We start from the raw sequence: 18070 nt of genomic DNA on the forward strand, positions 1-18070 counted from the left end.
CTATCCTCTAAGCCATTCCTGCCCTATAAACCCTGAAATCACTTAACACACATATCAAGGCATCGAATGGTAATAAAAGAGGATTAAGAGTAGTGAATTAAAGGCCAAAGAAGCCTGTTTTCAATCATAGCACAAAATTAGGAAGAAAAATGTAAAACATGCGATTTCCATGAATAAGTGTGAGATTAGTGGATAAAATCCACTCAATTAAGCACAAGATGCACCATGAAATAGTGGTGCATCAAATCTTCCCACACTTAAACATTAGCATGTCCTCATGCTAAGTCAAGAGAGACTATAGAGAGTGAAGAGGAATGGTATAATTTATGAGATGCAACTTATCTATATGAATGCAACTAAATGCAAAATACTTTTACCTACTTGGTTAAAAATAGATAAACCCTTCAAGAACAAAAATGAACTGGATTTCACTAATTCAAATCATAAAAATGAAGTACAAATAACTTGCAAGAAGAAGATAGCTCATGAAAGCCGGGAACAAAGAATCGAGCATCGAACCCTCACCAGAGGTGTATACACTCTAATCGCTCAAGTGTTTAAGGTTCGATTCTCTCAATTCTCTACTAATCTTTCTTTCTAAGGCTTGCTCTTCTTCTACCAATCAACAAAGAATTAATACACAAATACACATATCAAGAGGTCTTTTAAGGGTTGTAATGGGGTTAGGGTCAAGGTAGGATTGTATTTGGTCAAGTGGACTAAAATCCGAATCCTTAATTAACCCAAACTTCCCACCTAACTTAAGACAATCCATATAATTACAATGCAAGATCTAACTGCCCATTAACTATGTTTACCACACATTCATGCATCCCAAATTTAAGTACAACTTATATGCATTATATTATTACTTAACTTGGGGCATTTTGTCCCCTTTTTATTATTTGCCCTTTTTTTCTCATACTTTTTTTATTTCTCTTTTCTTTTTCTTTTTATTTTTTTCAATGCATATGATTAAGTTATTGAATACAAGAATATGTGCTTAACCATCTTTTTCACAAATTCACAAAAAATATACAATGCCCAATTCTCAAACCAAATATTGGCAAACCCAATTTCCCCACACTTAAATCATGAACACTCTCACTAGTCTAAGCTAACCAAGGATTCAAATTAAGGACATTATTGTTTTTCGCTTAAAGTTAGTGATGTGCTAAAGTAAAGAACAAAGGGGTAACATAGGCTCAACTTTGGTTTGCAAAGGATAATGAAACGGTAAGGCCATATGGGTATATAAGCTAAGTGAAACAAGGCCTCAATCATATAAGTATATGCATACATTAAACCATGGAAATATAGAATTAAGCAAGACCGAGATCACAATTTTAGAGAGAATAACACACACAACAAAACAGAATATTGGTTGATAAAATGCAACCAATCGAATAGGCTCAAAATCTCACTGGTTTTGTGTATTCGAGCTCTAAAACCATGTTCCAAAATAAATTTATTCAAACAAGATTATAAAAAAATTTAATTCAAATTAAAGAAATACTATAAAAAAAATTTTCTTGAAAAAGAAATTATTACTTCAACCAAGCAGTGGTAGAATATGCACAAAATCAAACAAATATGCAATTACACATGCAAATGCAACAATGAACTAACAAAGAAAATCTCACATTGGTCTTGAGAAGGAACTAACTAACCCGCAAAAGTCAGTATCGACCTCCCCACACTTAAAGATTGCACCGTCCTCGGTGCATGCTAAGATGTGCAAGTGTACGGGTTACTACAACTGATGCTTTTCTCCAAATATTGTGCAGATGGACTTGTCTGTCGCCCCATTGAGAAGCTTTCCCTTTTTCTTCTCGGTGGCCATCCTGAAAGAAGAGAAAAAGAAAGAAAAGTAACCCAGAAACAAAGATAAGGAAACAAATAAAATATGGGTGGGTTGATGCCAAATAATGAGGATATCAACTACATGGTAGCTACAACATGTAAGTGAGAAAATAATAGAAGCATAGGGCTTGGCAACTAAATAGCAAACAAAGTCAAGGAGCACCAAAAATAATGCAAGAAATATGCAATAGTTGAGTAAGAAAATTTGTAACACCAATGGGAGAACAACAAATATAGAAAAGAAAGAGAGAAGAAACAATGAACTTAAAATGTCATGAATGCGAGTATGCAAATGTAACAAATAGAATAATAGAAGGGGAATAAGGATGAGAGGAGATGGGAAGAAAGTGAGAAAGGAAGAAGAAAGAGGTAAGGAGAAAGAAGTAAGAAGACGGAACTGGGCGGTGTATACGACGCGCACGCGTACTGCGTGCAGACGCGCGGATGTGCACAAATGAAAGGGGACGCGGACGCGTCCAGTACGCTTGCGCGTGGCCAAGGTGGTGCCTCTAGCACGAGGCCAGCACCGTGCACGCACAACTCTCTGTAACTTTGCATTGGTGTTGAAAACGCGTGCGACGCGTGCGTGTCATGTACGACACGCGTGGTTGGCCTTGTGGTTAAGGTGACGTGGACGTGTCAAGGACTCGTACGCGTGGGCTATTTTGTGCCTCCAGCAACATCCCAGCGCGAAGCCAGCATAACTTTCGGCCAAGACATACTTTTACGCCGATTTTCAAGGGACGCGCGCGCGACATGCACGCTACCGCGTGGATCGCCCAAATCGCAATGGACGCGCTAGCGTGCAGTACGCTTACGTGTGGGGTGGCCCTTTTTTTTAATATTAAGAATGCAGAATGTAGATGATTATGCAGGAATTATGAATGAATACTATGAAAAAACAAAATAAAATAAAACTAGGAATGAAGAGGAACGATCATACCATGGTGGGTTTTTTCCCACCTAGCACTTTTAGTTATTGTCCTTAAGTTGGATATTTGATGAGCTCCTTGTCATGGTGGCTTGTGCTTGAACTCATCTTGTAATCTCCACCAATGTTTGTAGTTCCAATGGCCTCCGAGATCCCAAACTAGGCGTAAAGAGCCTTCAAGCAAGTCAAAGCAAGTGACAAGGCCCCAAGAGTGTTTATTGCTAGACTGAATTTCGGGGTCCCAAACCTTACTTTTGCACCCGTCTTCTTGTGGATCATCATTTTTCCAACCGGCTGGAAAGCAGTTGGAATTCTCACTTAAGCGTCCAAACAACTTCCTAGACCCATTCAATTGAGCTCTACACCAATCTTTGCGTTTAAACTTTGAGCTTTCAACCATATTGAACCTTGCATGACAACTCCTATCACTAACCATCTCCCTCTTACTCTTAATGCCACAAAGAGCTCTAAGTTGACCATCCGTCTCCAGTAGCCCATATTCAAGTGGGAAAGTAAATTTTAAGGATAAGAATTTTACCCACTTGAATGTTGTATTGGATGGTAATGGCTTTGGGAGAAGTGTTTCCAATGATCTTGCAAGCTCCACTCCCTTGTGGTCTTCTTTGAATTCTTCTACCTCCTTGCAAACCTCTTCAATTTTAACCTCTTCCTCTTGGTAGCTGTCTTCCAATTGAATCTCTTCTTCATTGCTTACCAAGGTCATGGGAGGTTATGCTTCTTCTTCTTTAATCTCCATGTCAAGTCTAATGGGAGAGGATTCAATTGAAGATAAGGATTCATCAATGATTGAATCCATCTCTTGATCGACCTCCTCAAAGTCTTCAACCATGATATGCCTTGGAGGTTGTACACCCTCCTCAGCATCAATTTCAAATGTCTTGGAAGGAGGCTCTATGACTTGACTTTCCCATGGAGGTTCCGCATCTCCTAAGTCTTCTACCACTTCCTCTTCTTCGATAATTTTGGCTTTCTCCACTTGCTCTAATACAAAATCAAACTCCTCCTTGATGTCTTCTTTCACTAATTCTTCAACCACTCCTTCGCCTTCAAGGGTCTCTACCACCTCCACCTGTAGGGCCTCCTCTAGCTTCTTCTGAAGTATGAATTCGCGAAGACAATCCCTTCTCTCTTGTTCCATGTCGATAGCATAATTGGGATCAACTTGCTCTTGGATTGATGGATGTGGGTTCTCTTCCATGGAGGGTGGTGATGGGATGGAGAGATCATTATGTGGTTGAAAAAGGAAGTGCACTAGAGCTTGAGGGTTGAGTATTCGAGGTAGAGGATTGGTTCATACGGGATATAAGAGTTTGGAGAGTAGAGGTTAGACTAGTGAGAGAGGTAAGTATGTTTTTCATAGAGGTTTAGGGTGGATAGGAGGGTTCATTTGTTAGGAGAAAGGGCTCATAATACGGAGGTGGTTCCTCTTGATAAGGATATGGAGATGGTGTATATTGAGGTGGTAGTTCTATGTATGGTTCATATTGGGGTTGATATAGTGGATAAGGGTTAGGGTCATATGAAGGTGAATGGTGAAAAGAGGCTTGTGAGTAGGGTTGAGGGCTATGTTGAGGAGGGATCCATAGACATATGGTGGTGGTTGTTGATAATCAAAAGGGTGTTCACCATAGCCATTATCTTGGTATGCCTCTTGGAAGGGCTCTTGGTCATAGTATGTTGGTGGGGGTTGTTACCAAGAGGGTTGATTAAATCCTTGTGGCTCCTCCTATCTTTGGTTGCCCAAACCTTGATGCATGTTCTCGTTGTAGCTTCTATTTCCTGCAACATAGTTTGAACCAAACTCATAGCCAAAGGGGTGAGAATTCATAGTAGCAAATAAAAATTAAAAACAAAAACAAACAAACAAGCAAAAAGCAAATATTTACAATAACCAATAATAAGGTACACGTTTGCAATTCCCCGGCAACGGTGCCATTTTGACGAACGGATTTTTTTTATGGGTCTATAATTTCACAAATAAGCTCTTGTTGCAAGTATAGCTTCTAAACCAACAAAGAATCCTTTCGTACAAAAACTTAGTTGTCACAAGTAACAAACCCCTAATAAAATTGATAACCGAAGTATTTAAACCTCGGGTCATCTCTCAAGGAATTGCAGGGAAATGTGCTTATAATTGGTTATAGAAAAGTATGTTTTGGGGGTTTTGGATAAGAGAACAAGAAAAATTAAATGGCAATAAAATAAATTAACAACTAATAAAGGCTCTTGGCAAGGTATGAGAACTGGAAATCCTATCCTAGTTATCCTTATCAATTGTGATGAGAATTTTCCGTTGCTCCCACTTAGTTAACCTCTAACTATGGAGGAAAGTCAAGTGGACTAATCAATTTGATTCCTCAAGTCCTAGTCAACTCCTAAGGAAAGACTAGGTTTAGAGGGATCTAAATCAATCAGCAACCTTCGATTACCAATCAACAAAGGAGTTTGATAACTCAAGTGACACCAATTACTCAACCAAGGCCAAAAGGATAAAAATCTACTCTAGGATCCAACCAAGCATTTTATCAAACACTTGGAAGGCACAACACAAAAGCATAGAAAAGCAATAGGAGATAATAAAAGAAAAACAATCAACTGCATTAATATGGAAATTGAATCTAGCATTAAAAGTTCACAAACTAAAGTAATTAACAAGGGAAATCAATAAACTAGAATACCAAGATGTTCCGGGGGTTACCTGAAACTGCAGGTCGATCTCAGACGAGATCTTCGGTACTGGTCAGAGTAGGCATGTCCGGCTGGTGGGTGGTGGCCGGAGCTGTTGTGTCCGACTTGTCTGACTAGCTACGCTGATGATCCTTTGTCACCGGAGGGTGGTGGTACCTGCAAGGGACTCTGATGCCTAAGTTAGCAAGGGTATTAAGCAGGTTTTTAGTAGAATCAGAGTATGAGTTATACCTGGGTGCTTCAGTATATTTATAATGGCGTAGAGTGACCTTCTTAGATAAGATAAGTTAGTTATCTTATCTTATCTTTATATTATCTTCAAGTGAGGTCATCATATCTTCAAAGGAACCGTCCTTCTCTCTGTAGGCTTGGGCTGCCTTAGGAGTTGGGGCGTGGTCCTCTATTTGGGCCCTTTTTGGGCTTTCCTGGTAATTTGGCCGAGCTCTTTGAGAAGAGGTCAGATTGTCCTGACCTGAAGAGGTCGGTCGACTTGTCAGTAGAACATCCCGGGTCGGACAGCTCGACCCAGGGTATGAACAGTACCCCTGCTCGAGCTCGGTTTTTTGTTTTGAGGTCGAGTCTTCAGTTTTAGGACTTTGATCCTTTTATAGTGAAGCCAAACTTGAGCATTTTGTCAATTTCTTCTTCGTAGAGTTCTCATTTGAATGCGGAACGTTTTTGAATTTTCATTCTTTTTGAAAACGCGCATCTCCTTGCTTTGGGACTACACGAGGGTTTAATTATCCTCATTTAATTATTTTAATGCTCCGTTTCTTTGCCTCCCACGTTTATTTTGAACTTTTTCACAAAAAAAATGGTTTCTCTTCTCTCATTTCTTTGCTGTAACTTCCCCTTTTTCTTTCTACCTTTTTGTTTGCCTGAGACTTCGTGTTTCTCTCTACGACATTGCTTAGTGATTTGTTGGTGCCTCTGTTGTTTTGGAAGGCGATTCAAGATTTTGTCTTCCTGTCTTCAATTTCTTCGAAGCTTTCTCCTTTTTCCAGATTGGTTCTCCTTTTCGTTTCTTTCTCTGTATTGTTCTTGTTTCTTTTGGTAAAGTTTTAATTTTTAAGTGTATATTTGGGAGCTTGAACCTTTTCGCACTTCTATGCTTTTTGTCAACGTGATTTCTAGTCCTCTTTTCTGATGTTTCCCTGATGGTTGAAGCTTTTAGGTCTTTGCATGTCGTTGCCTGTTTTTGTATTTTGCTGAAAATTACTTTTTGATGATGGCTTGTTTGGTTCTGAGAAAAGATTGTGCCTTTGACGATTTTCCGCTTGGCATGCTCTTGCTGTTTGGTATTTTCTTTTGTTGATAGACTGAAACCGTAGTTTGAGAGGTGGTTGTTTTGATGGCTTTTTCTGGTTTGTGGCTTTTCAGAGTGTTACCCTTGTTGGAATGGAGATATTTATCTTCTTGTTAGGAAGTGTAGGCTTGTAAATTTTCCTGAGTCCTTATTCCATACTTGCCTCCAAAGGGTGCCCCTGGATATTTAGTGTGGGTCCTGGGGTCTGCTTTTGTTGCTCTGTCTGGCTTCTTGACACCTATGACTTGTATCCATTTATGCCCGAGTTGTTTGATTAGTGTTCCGAGATATTTTTAAGTATTCCAATCTTCTTTTCTTCTTGTAGGACTAGTTGACCTCATGTCTTCTCGCAAAAATATTGTTGAGACATCTTCCCAAGTCCCTGAGGGCATGGCTGATTGGGTGGATTCTATGGTTCTTTTGTGTGTTTCGTTGTTTGACTCCGAGTTTTGTCAGCAACTTAGGCAATTTCATAGGATTTGTGGTAATGGTAGTGATGAGAAGAACTATGAGCTCGTATCTCCAACTTCTGAGGAAAGGGTCTGTTTTTCTATCCGAATTGTTGGAGAGCGCCCCTTTTTTATGCATACGACTTCTTTTTTAGTCAAATGAATATTACTCTTCCTTTTACCCCTTTTGAGACCAACCTATTATGGTCCTGTAATGTAGTTCCATCCCAACTTCACCCCCAATTCCTAGGGTTTTATAAAAAACTTTCAGTTGCTGTGTCGTGAGTTCGGAATCCCTGCTTCACAATCCCTCTTCTTTTATCTTTTCATTTTGACAAAGCCTGGGGTGGTTAAGAAGAAAGCCGCTTGGGTTTATTTCTGAGCCTCCCAGGGGAAAAAGGTTTTCTCCATATTTGATTAATCTTTTCGCGACTTCAAAAATTACTTTTTACGGTCCGAGCTGTTTAAGGAGATCGGCCCTTCTTTCTGGATGAAAATGATGAGGCCACCTTTTCCTTGGAATGGCAAAGGAATGTAATGGTATCTAAATATGCGTAGGAGATGTTAGATGAGGCTGAGCAAGCTTTTGTGACTGTGTTGGAAGAAAACTGGGGTCAGCCTCCCCATCTCGACACAAAGAAATTTTTAGCGAACCTCTCTCTCCTCCGAGCCGAGCTAGGTAGTGGTCAATTCTTCTTTTTGGTTTTGCTTATTTTGTCGAGTTTATCTCTTATAAGACCTTTTCTAATTCGTAGCTTGGTTTCCTGATGTGATGTTTGTTTGCAGAGATGATTAAAAATAACGTATCCATGAAGGCCTTTAAAAGGGCAAGGAAGGCTACTGCAGCTCAAAATGTCTCGACCAAGGCGGCCGGGGAGGGGTCTTCTCAAGTTTCGTCGAAGCCTTTAGTTCTGAGTTCTCCTGGACCGAGGAGGATTATCCCTTCTCCTCGGGTTCATTTGGTTGATCCTTCACAGACTTCTGCTTCTACCTCTTCTCCTACCATCACTCCTCCTCCAAAAAGACCCCGGACTGTCGAGCCTTTTAATCTGGATGCTCCCGACTTTGATGCTGTCAGGTTTGTTGATCAACAGATTACTCCTTATGGTGTCATGCCTACTGATGATGTATCCATTCTTCATCATTTGGATTTTATCACTCGGAGTGGCATCAAACTGGCACACATGGGAGCAGCTTTATACCGGACCGCTCAAGATCTTCCTATCCATGCTACAAAGGCCTTTATAGAGGAGGCAAAATCAGAGTTTGACCAGATTAAGGGTTTTAAAGAGGAGCTTGAGGTGAAAGTGACCAAACTGGAGAAGGAGTTGGAGGGGGAGAAGACTCGGGCTATTGGTCTGGCGGCCGCTGTGAAATTAGCTGAGGACACAGCATTAAAACATAAGATTAGCTATGTTACTACTTATAGAGAGATGATGGATCTCAGGAACAGCTTGGAATCTGTCCGGGATGATTATACCGAACTTCAATGTCACCTTGTAGGCAGTGTTAATGCTGCTTATGACAATCTGAAGGAGCAAGTTCGAGTGCTTGCGCCGGAGCTTGACCTTTCCCTTTTTAGCCTGAACAACATTGTTAGGGGTGGTAAGATTATTCCTGATGACCCTGATGATGATGATGTCGATCGTCCTTCACTGCCTGCCACCAAAACCTCTGTTGTGCCGACCTCTTTGACTCCCACTGCTGAGGTCGGTCGTCCTAAGTCAGAACCTGATTGTCACATCTTGAAGTGGGATGATGGGACAGTGGATGCGGTGCCTCTTCAAACTCGTCCTCCTTCACCCCGTGTTGATGCTGCCGAGAAGTCTTTGGATCCCCAATGATTATTCAGGATGTTTGTTTAGACAGCCCGGCTTGTGGCCTTTTGAACTTTTCTATATCTGTAAATGGTGCTTCTGACTTTTTGCTACTTTCCTAGTTGCTTGTTTAGCAACTTTATTTTGAAAAATAAAGTAGTTTTCAGGCTCTTGGGGCTGACTTTGGCGGCCTCATGAATTTTGTTCTTCTTATGACTTGTGCTTTTTTACGACATGCTGGTTTGCCTTTGTCTGGTACCTTATTGTCCGACCTCTTTGGATTACCTTTGTATTTTCATACTTGTGGTTTGATTTTTTGAGGTTGCGGATGTTTGGGTCCAACTTTGTATGTTGATTTCCTTAGTTCGGTCACAAGTTTATTTTTAGTAATCCTCTTTTTTGGACCTTTGTCAGGTCTCTTTCGGGGATTTACTTTTTATAACTTGTTTGTGGGAGACCGACTTCATCATGACGGTCCCTTCTAAGTTATTTTTAATAATTCTCTTTCTTGGACTTTTATAACTTCTCTGTTCCAGGCCGACTTCATTATGTCAGGCCCTTCTAAGTTATTTTTGTAATCCTCTTTCTTGGACTTTGTTCAGGTCTCTTTCAGGGATTACTTTTATAACTTTTATGTTTTGGGCCGACTTCATCATGTCGTGCCCTTCTAAGTTATTTTTGTAATAGTCTTTCTTGGACCTTGTTCAGGTCTCTTTCAGGGATTAATTTTATAACTTTTATGTTTTGGGCCGACTTCATCATGTCGTGCCCTTCTAAGTTATTTTTGTAATCCTCTTTCTTGGACCATGTTCAGGTCTTTTTCAGGGATTACTTTTATAACTTTTATGTTTTGGGCCGACTTCATTATGTCATGCCCTTCTAAGTTATAGTAATCCTCTTTTATAGGGTTGGCCAGACCTCTTTCCAGGGATTTACTTATAACTTTGGTTATTGCGACTGGTCTGACTTCTTTACGTCGACCAGTCTTTAAGTTATTATTTAGCAATCCATTTTATTAGGACCTCGTCAGGTCCTTTCTATGGATAACTTTCGATAACTTCTTGCATTATTCTGTTTTCATCTTTGTAGATTTCGTAGAAATTGGGTTTAATCCTCGTTTGGTCGACCTTTTAATGAATTTGTTTTTCATCTCTGTTGGTCTTTATCGTGATCATGTAGTAAATTTAATTTTCACTTTGTGCCGATCTGTAGCTTTATAATCGGACGATGAATGTTTCAGATTAATGCGGCTTGGGAATTTGTAGAAGATCTAAACAGATTTTATAAAAAGAAAATATAAATATATACATGTGAGAGTTTTATCCCTCTAAGTCGGGTGATTTGTAGGTCTTGGCTTGGCGCTTCATTAAAAAACCTTTTCATGAAAAAGAGTGCGCCTTATCCTAAGATCCCTTATCATCCCTAACTGTAGTACCTTCTTAAGTTGCAGGCGTGCCATGACCTAGGAAGCTCTCGCCCATCGAGTTCGAACAGTCTGTAGTAGCCCTTTCCAAGTACTTCTATGACTCGGTAGGGTCCTTTCCAGTTTGCTGCCAGCTTTCCTTCTCCAGGTCGAGCTGTTCCGATGTCATTTTGGATTAGGATGAGGTCGTTCTCAGCGAAAACTCACTGTACTACCTTTTGATTGTATCTCGAAGCCATTCGATGTTTTAATGCTTCTTCCCTGATCCGAGCTCTTTTTTGGACTTCTGGAAGTCGGTCGAGTTCTTCCCTTTGAAGTTGGGAGTTGCTTCTTCACTATAGTGGATCATTCTAGGCGACCCTTCCTCGATCTCTACTAGGATCATTGCCTCCATTCCGTACGCTAATCGGAAGGGTGATTCCTTTGTGGTGGAATGTGGCGTTGTTCGATATGCCCATAGGACTTGTGGGAGTTCCTCAGCCCAGGCTCCCTTTGCGTCATGTAATCTTCGTTTCAGCCCGGCCAATATGACTTTGTTGGCAGTTTCGGCTTGTCCATTGGCTTGGGGATGTTCTACGGAAGTGAATTGTTGTTTTATGTTCAAGTCAGTCACCAACTTTCTGAAGCCTGCATATGTGAATTGAGTACTGATAAACCACTATTTTATGGTTTATCTTGTGCTCAATTGAGTGGTTTTTATCAAGCCTTTGCTCACTTATTCATATGATTTGCATGGTTTTACATTCTCTTTCCTGATTTTGTGCTATGATTGAAAGCATGTTTCTTTGGTCTTAATTTAGTTAATTTTAAATCCTCTCTTATTACCATTAGATGCCTTGATATGTATGTTAAGTGATTTCAGGAATTACAGGGCAGGAATGACTTAGAGGATGGAAAGGAAGCATGCAAAAGTGGAAGGAATACAAGAAGTTGAAGGAACTGCAAAGCTGTCAGCCTGACCCTCTCGTACTAAAATGATCATAACTTGAGCTATAGAGATCCAAATGATGCGGTTCTACTTGTGTTGGAAAGCCAACGTCCGGGGCTTCGATTTGATATATAATTTGTCATAGTGGCCATACGGATAAGCAACACGAACGCGTGCTCCACGCGGATGCATCGCAGTGACGAAAATCAGCGTGACAGATTTCTTCTCCAGCGATTTCTGGACTGTTTTTGACCCAGTTTGCGGCCTAGAAAACACAGATCAGAGGCTATAAAGTGGAGGAATCCATTCATTGATAATCATGCTTTGATAATTCACAATTTTAGGTTTTAGATGTTGTTTTTAGAGGGAGAGGCTCTCCCCTCTCTCTTAGGATTTAGGATTAGGATTTTTAGAAATTAGGATTTATCTCATCTTCATATCAAGTTCAATATTCCTTTATTTTGACTTCTCTTCTACTTTGAGATACTTTAATGCTTTTATTTGTATTTGATTTATGTTGCCCAATTGGCTTATGAACTTTTCCATGTTAGATTTTACTGCTTTGAATGAATGCTACTTAAGGTATTCTAGATATTTATGATTTCAATTTAGCTTTCCACATTATTGGCTTTAATTGATTAACTGGAAACTCTTGAGTTATCAACTATTCATGCTAGATTGTTATGTCGGCTAATTAACTGGAATTCCACTAACTCTAGTCTTTCCTTAAGATTTGGCTAGGACTTGGGAAATCTAACCAATTAGTTCACTTGACTTTCCCTTGCTTACGCAAAGGTTAACTAAGTGGGATTAACTTCCATTCTCATAGGAGTAAATAGGATAAGACTTCCGAATTTTCATATCTTGCCAAAAGTTTATTTTATAGTTAATTATTTATTTTATTTGTCATTGAATTTACTTGTTCCTCACTTTCAAAACCCCAATTTACAAAAACCCATAACCAATAATAAGAACATACCTCCCTACAATTTCTTGAGAAGACGACCCGAGGTTTGAATACTCGGTTATCAATTTTAAAAGGGTTTGTTACTTGTGACAACCAAAACGTTTGTAAGAAAGTTTGATTGCTTGGTTTAGTAACTATACTTACAACGAGACTTTGCTACAACTTCTAAACCATCAATCTTCAGTTCTTCAAAATGTCGCCGTTACCGGGGAATTGTAAACGTGTGCCTTATTATTGGTTATTGTAAATATTTTTCAAAAAAATATTTTTATTTTACTTGTTTATTTGTTTCTTCGTTTTCCCCCTTATTTTTGATAACTACTATGAATTCTCACCCATCTCGCTCTGATTTTAGTTCTAATTTTGTTGCAAGGAATGGAAGCTATAACAGGAATATGCATCAAGGTCAAAGCAATCAAAGATGGACGGAGCCAAGAGGATCTGATCAACCCTTTAGGCAACAACACCTTCCAAGATATCATAGACAAAGACCATCCTACAATGCATACCAAGCTGATAGATATGGTGGACCGCCTAGTAGCTACCAGTAAGCCCCACCGTATGCTCAGAGACCATCCTCACAACATAACTTTGAACCACCACACTCACAAGCCCCTTTCCACCATTCACCTCTATATGACCCTAGCCCATATCCACCATACCAACCACCCTATAAACCGTATGAACCATATGTAGAACTACCTCAATTCCACCCCAATTACTCCCAAGAACCACCACTGCCAATTTTTGGATCGACCCAAGAATCACAGGCTCACCTCAAGGAATCAGTAGATCAATTTCATGCAACCCTTCATCAACTGGAGCAAGCGATGAATCAATTAGCTTCGCAATGTTCGGACAGTCAAGGAACCCCCATGGCTTCATGTGGACAATCTAATGAAGAACGTAGCATGAAGGAGACATTAGAAACTCCGGTAGACAGTAAGGAGCATGAATTTGTACTGGAACAAGTGGAGGAAGCCAGAATTATTGAAGAAGAAGAGGAAGCAGTGGTTGAAGACTTAGGAGATGCTGAACATCTATGGGAAAGTCAAGTTATAGAGCCTCCTTCAAAGACGTTTGAAACTGATGTTGAGGAGGGTGTACAACCTCCAAAGCATATCATGGTTGAAGACTTTGAAGGAGACGATCAAGAGATGGATTCAATCATTAATGAATTCTTATCTACATTTGAATCCTCTCCCATTGGACTTGACATGGAGATTAAAGAAGAAGAAGCACAACCTTCCATGCCCTTGGGGAACAATAAAGAAGAAATTGAATCAGAAGAAAGCTATCAAGAGGAAGAGGTTGAAATTAAAGAAGTTTGCAAAGAGGTGGAAGATGTCAAAGAAGAGCACAAGGGAGTGGAGCTTGCACGTTTATTAGAAACACCTCCCCCTAAGTTACCATCATCCTTCACAACATTCAAGTGGGTAAAATTCATATCCCTTAGCTTTCTAATTCCACTTGAATATGGGCTATGATGAGCGGATAATTTGTACGCTTTTTGGCATTGTTTTTAGTATGTTTTTAGTATGATCTAGTTAGTTTTTAGTATATTTTTATTAGTTTTTAGTTAAAATTCACTTTTCTGGACTTTACTATGAGTTTGTATGTTTTTCTGTGATTTCAGGTATTTTCTGGCTAAAATTGAGGGACCTGAGCAAAAATCTGATTCAGAGACTAAAAAGGACTGCAGATGCTGTTGGATTCTGACCTCCCTGCACTCGAAGCTGATTTTCTGGAGCTACAGAAGCCCAATTGGCGCGCTCTCAACGGCGTTGGAAAGTAGACATCCTGGGCTTTCCAGAAATATATGATAGTCCATACTTTGCCCAAGATTTGATGGTTCAAACCGGCGTTCAAAGTCACCCTCAGAATTCCCAGCGTTAAACGCCGGAACTGGCACAAGAATGGGAGTTAAACGCCCAAACTGGCATAAAAGCTGGCGTTTAACTCCAAGAAGAGTCTCTACACGAAAATGCTTCAATGCTCAGCCCAAGCACACACCAAGTGGGCCCGGAAGTGGATTTTTATGTCATTTACTCATCTCTGTACACCCTAGGCTACTAGTTCTCTATATATAGGACCTTTTACTATTGTATTGAGAGCTTTTGATCATGTTTTTATGATTGAACCCTCTTTGGGAGGCTGGCCATTCGGCCATACCTAGACTTTGTTCTTATGTATTTTGAATGGTGGAGGTTCTACACACCATAGATTAAGGTGTGGAGCTCTGCTGTACCTCGAGTGTTAATGCAATTACTATTGTTCTTCTATTCAATTCTGCTTGTTCTTGTTCTAAGATATCACTTGTTCTTCAACTTGATGAATGTGATGATCCGTGACACTCATCATCATTCTCACCTATGAACGTGTGACTGACAACCACCTCCGTTCTACCTTCGATTGGGTGAATATCTCTTGGATTCTTTAACCGGAATCTTCGTGGTATAGGCTAGAACTGATGGCGGCATTCAAGAGAATCCGGAAGGTCTAACCTTGTCTGTGGTATTCTGAGTAGGATTCAATGATTGAATGACTGTGACGTGCTTCAAACTCCTGAGGGCGGGGCGTTAGTGACAGACGCAAAAGAATCACTGGATTCTATTCTGGCCTGATCGAGAACCGACAGATGGATAGCCGTGCCGTGACAGGGTGCGTTGAACATTTCCACTGAGAGGATGGGAGGTAGCCACTGACAACGGTGAAACCCTTGCTTAAGCTTGCCATGGAAAGGAGTAAGAAGGATTGGATGAAGACAGTATGAAAGCAGAGAGACGGAAGGGAAAGCATCTTCATACGCTTATCTGAAATTCCTACTAATAAATTACATAAGTATCTCTATCTTTATCTTTATGTTATATGCGTTTACCACCATACCCATTTGAGTTTGCCTGACTAAGATTTACAAGGTGACCATAGCTTGCTTCATACCAACAATCTCTGTGGGATCGACCCTTACTCGCGTAAGGTTTATTACTTGGACGACCCAGTACACTTGCTGGTTAGTTGTGCGAAGTTGTGTTTATGCCATGGTGTTGAATACCAAGTTTTTGGATTCATTACCGGGGATTATTTGAGTTGTGAAAAGTATTGATCACAATTTCGCGCTACCAAGTTTTTGGCGCCGTTGCCGGGGATTGTTCGAGTATGGACAACTGACGGTTCATCTTGTTGCTTAGATTAGGTATTTTTTTTCTTCAGAGTTCTTGAGAATGAATTCTAGAGTTTCATGATGATCTGTTGAAATCTGGCTGGCTGTGAAGCCATGTCTAATTTCATTGGACCGAGGTTTCAACTTATCATCACAAGAGCTTGTTGATTTCTATCAATCTTGCTATTGGAGCAGTGATTTGCTAAGGCTTGGCTGGCCATTGGCCATGTCTAGTGTTTTGGACCGAAGCTTTCTTTGAAAGCTTAGCTGGCTGTGAAGCCATGTCTAATTCCTGGACCGGAGTCCTAGACTAAACATTGCATGATTCCTGGAATTCTCATTAAGAATTTTGATGCCTTTATTTTCTTTTTCCACTTAATTTTCGAAAAAAGCACAAAAAAATTTACAAAGTCATAAAATCCAAAAATATTTCTTGTTTGAGTCTAGTGTCTCATGTTAAGTTTGGTGTCAATTGCATGCATTCATTCATGTGTCTTAAGGATCTTCAAATAATTCTTGATGATTTCTTACTCTAATCTTTGAATTCCCTTGACTTGAGTGTTTATGTGTCTCATATGCATTCCCATTAGTGTCAGTAGTATACAAACTGCTAAGTTTGGTGTCTTGCATGCATTGATATTTGATTCTTGTTGCATTTTGATTTTTCCTCATTATTAAAAATCCAAAAATATTTTTAATTTGTGTATTCTCAAGTCAATAATACAGAGAATTGAAGATTCAGAACATACAGCAGAGGAATTACACAGAAAAAGCTGGGCGTTCAAAACGCCCAGTGAAGAAGGACAGACTAGCGTTTAAATGCCAGCCAGGGTACCTGGTTGGGCGTTTAACGCCCAAAAGGGTATAGTTTTGGGCGTTAAACGCCAGAATGTGCACCATTCTGGGCGTTTAACGCCAGGATGGCACAAGAGGGAAGATTTTGTTTTTAATGCAGATTTTTTTTTCAGTTCTCAAACTTTTTCAAAATCAAATCTTTTTCAAATCATATCTTTTCAATCAAATCTTTTTCAAAATCAATTTCTCTCTATTTTTAAAAAATACTTGCTATCAATCAATGATTTGATTCAACATTTCAAGTATGTTGCCTTTTCTATTGAGAAAGGTTTAATGTTTGAATCATATCTTTTCTTGTTAGCCAAGTTTTTAATTTTCAAAATCAATTTTTTTTTAAAATGTCTTTCAAATCATATCTTCTCAATCACATCTTTTTAAAATCAATCATATCTTCTTAACCACATCTTTTTCAAAATAGCTTTCAATCAAATCTTTTTGATTTCTAATTTCAAAATCTTTTTCAAAAATCACTTGATCTCTTTCCCACTCTTGGTTTTCGAAAATTAATTAGTGTTTTTTAAAATGTTTTCAAAATCTTTCACTCAATTTTCGAAAATTACTTCCCTTCTTCTCACATCCTTCTATTTATGGACTAACACTATTCCTTAATGCAAAATTCGAACTCCATCTTCTTTGATAAGTTCGAATTTTCTACTTCTGCCTTCTATTTTTCTTTTCCTCTGACACCCCAAGGAATCTCTAAACTGTGACATAGAGGATTCCACATTTTCTTGTTCTCTTCTCTTTCTTATGAGCAGGAGCAAGGACAAAAGCATTCTTGTTGAGGCTGATCCTGAACCTGAAAGGACCTTGAAGCGAAAGCTAAGAGAAGCTAAGGCACAACTCTCTGTAGAGGACCTAGCCGAATTCTTCAAAGAAGAAGAACACATGGCAGCCGAAAACAACAACAATGCCAACAATGCAAGGAAGGTGCTGGGTGACTTTACTGCACCTACTCCCGACTTTTATGGGAGAAGCATCTCTATCCCTGCCATTGGAGCAAACAACTTTGAGCTTAAGCCTCAATTAGTTTCTCTAATGCAACAGAATTGCAAGTTCCATGGACTTCCATTGGAAGATCCTCATCAGTTTTTAGCTGAATTCTTGCAAATCTGTGACACTGTCAAGACTAATGGGGTTGACCCTGAGGTCTACAGACTTATGCTATTCCCTTTTGCTGTAAGAGACAGAGCTAGGACATGGTTGGACTCTCAACCTAAGGAAAGCCTGGACTCTTGGGAAAAGCTAGTCAATGCCTTCTTGGCAAAGTTCTTTCCACATCAAAAATTGAGTAAGCTTAGAGTGGAAGTCCAAACCTTCAGACAGAAGGAAGGAGAATCCCTCTATGAAGCTTGGGAAAGATACAAACAATTAATCAGAAAGTGTCCTTCTGATATGCTTTCTGAATGGAGCATCATAGGTATTTTCTATGATGGTCTCTCTGAACTATCCAAAATGTCTTTGGATAGCTCTGCTGGAGGCTCTCTTCATCTGAAGAAGACGCCTACAGAAGCTCAAGAGCTGATTGAAATGGTTGCAAATAACCAATTCATGTACACTTCTGAAAGAAATCCTGTGAACAATGGGACTAGTCAGAAGAAAGGAGTTCTTGAGATTGACACTCTAAATGCCATATTAGTTCAGAACAAAATATTGACTCAA

At 39.6% G+C, this 18070-nt stretch overlaps 1 non-coding gene across 1 annotated transcript; it reads right to left on the reverse strand.

Annotated features, from left to right (window-relative positions):
- Positions 1–17701: 17701 nt before the first annotated feature.
- Positions 17702–17809, reverse strand: LOC112804848 (small nucleolar RNA R71). The gene has a single exon (XR_003203467.1). It is a non-coding gene; the product is annotated as a small nucleolar RNA R71 (small nucleolar RNA).
- Between the last annotated feature and the right edge of the window lie 261 nt (positions 17810–18070).

Source organism: Arachis hypogaea, chromosome 5 (assembly GCF_003086295.3).
Source record: "Arachis hypogaea cultivar Tifrunner chromosome 5, arahy.Tifrunner.gnm2.J5K5, whole genome shotgun sequence".
Classification (NCBI taxonomy): domain Eukaryota; kingdom Viridiplantae; phylum Streptophyta; class Magnoliopsida; order Fabales; family Fabaceae; genus Arachis; species Arachis hypogaea.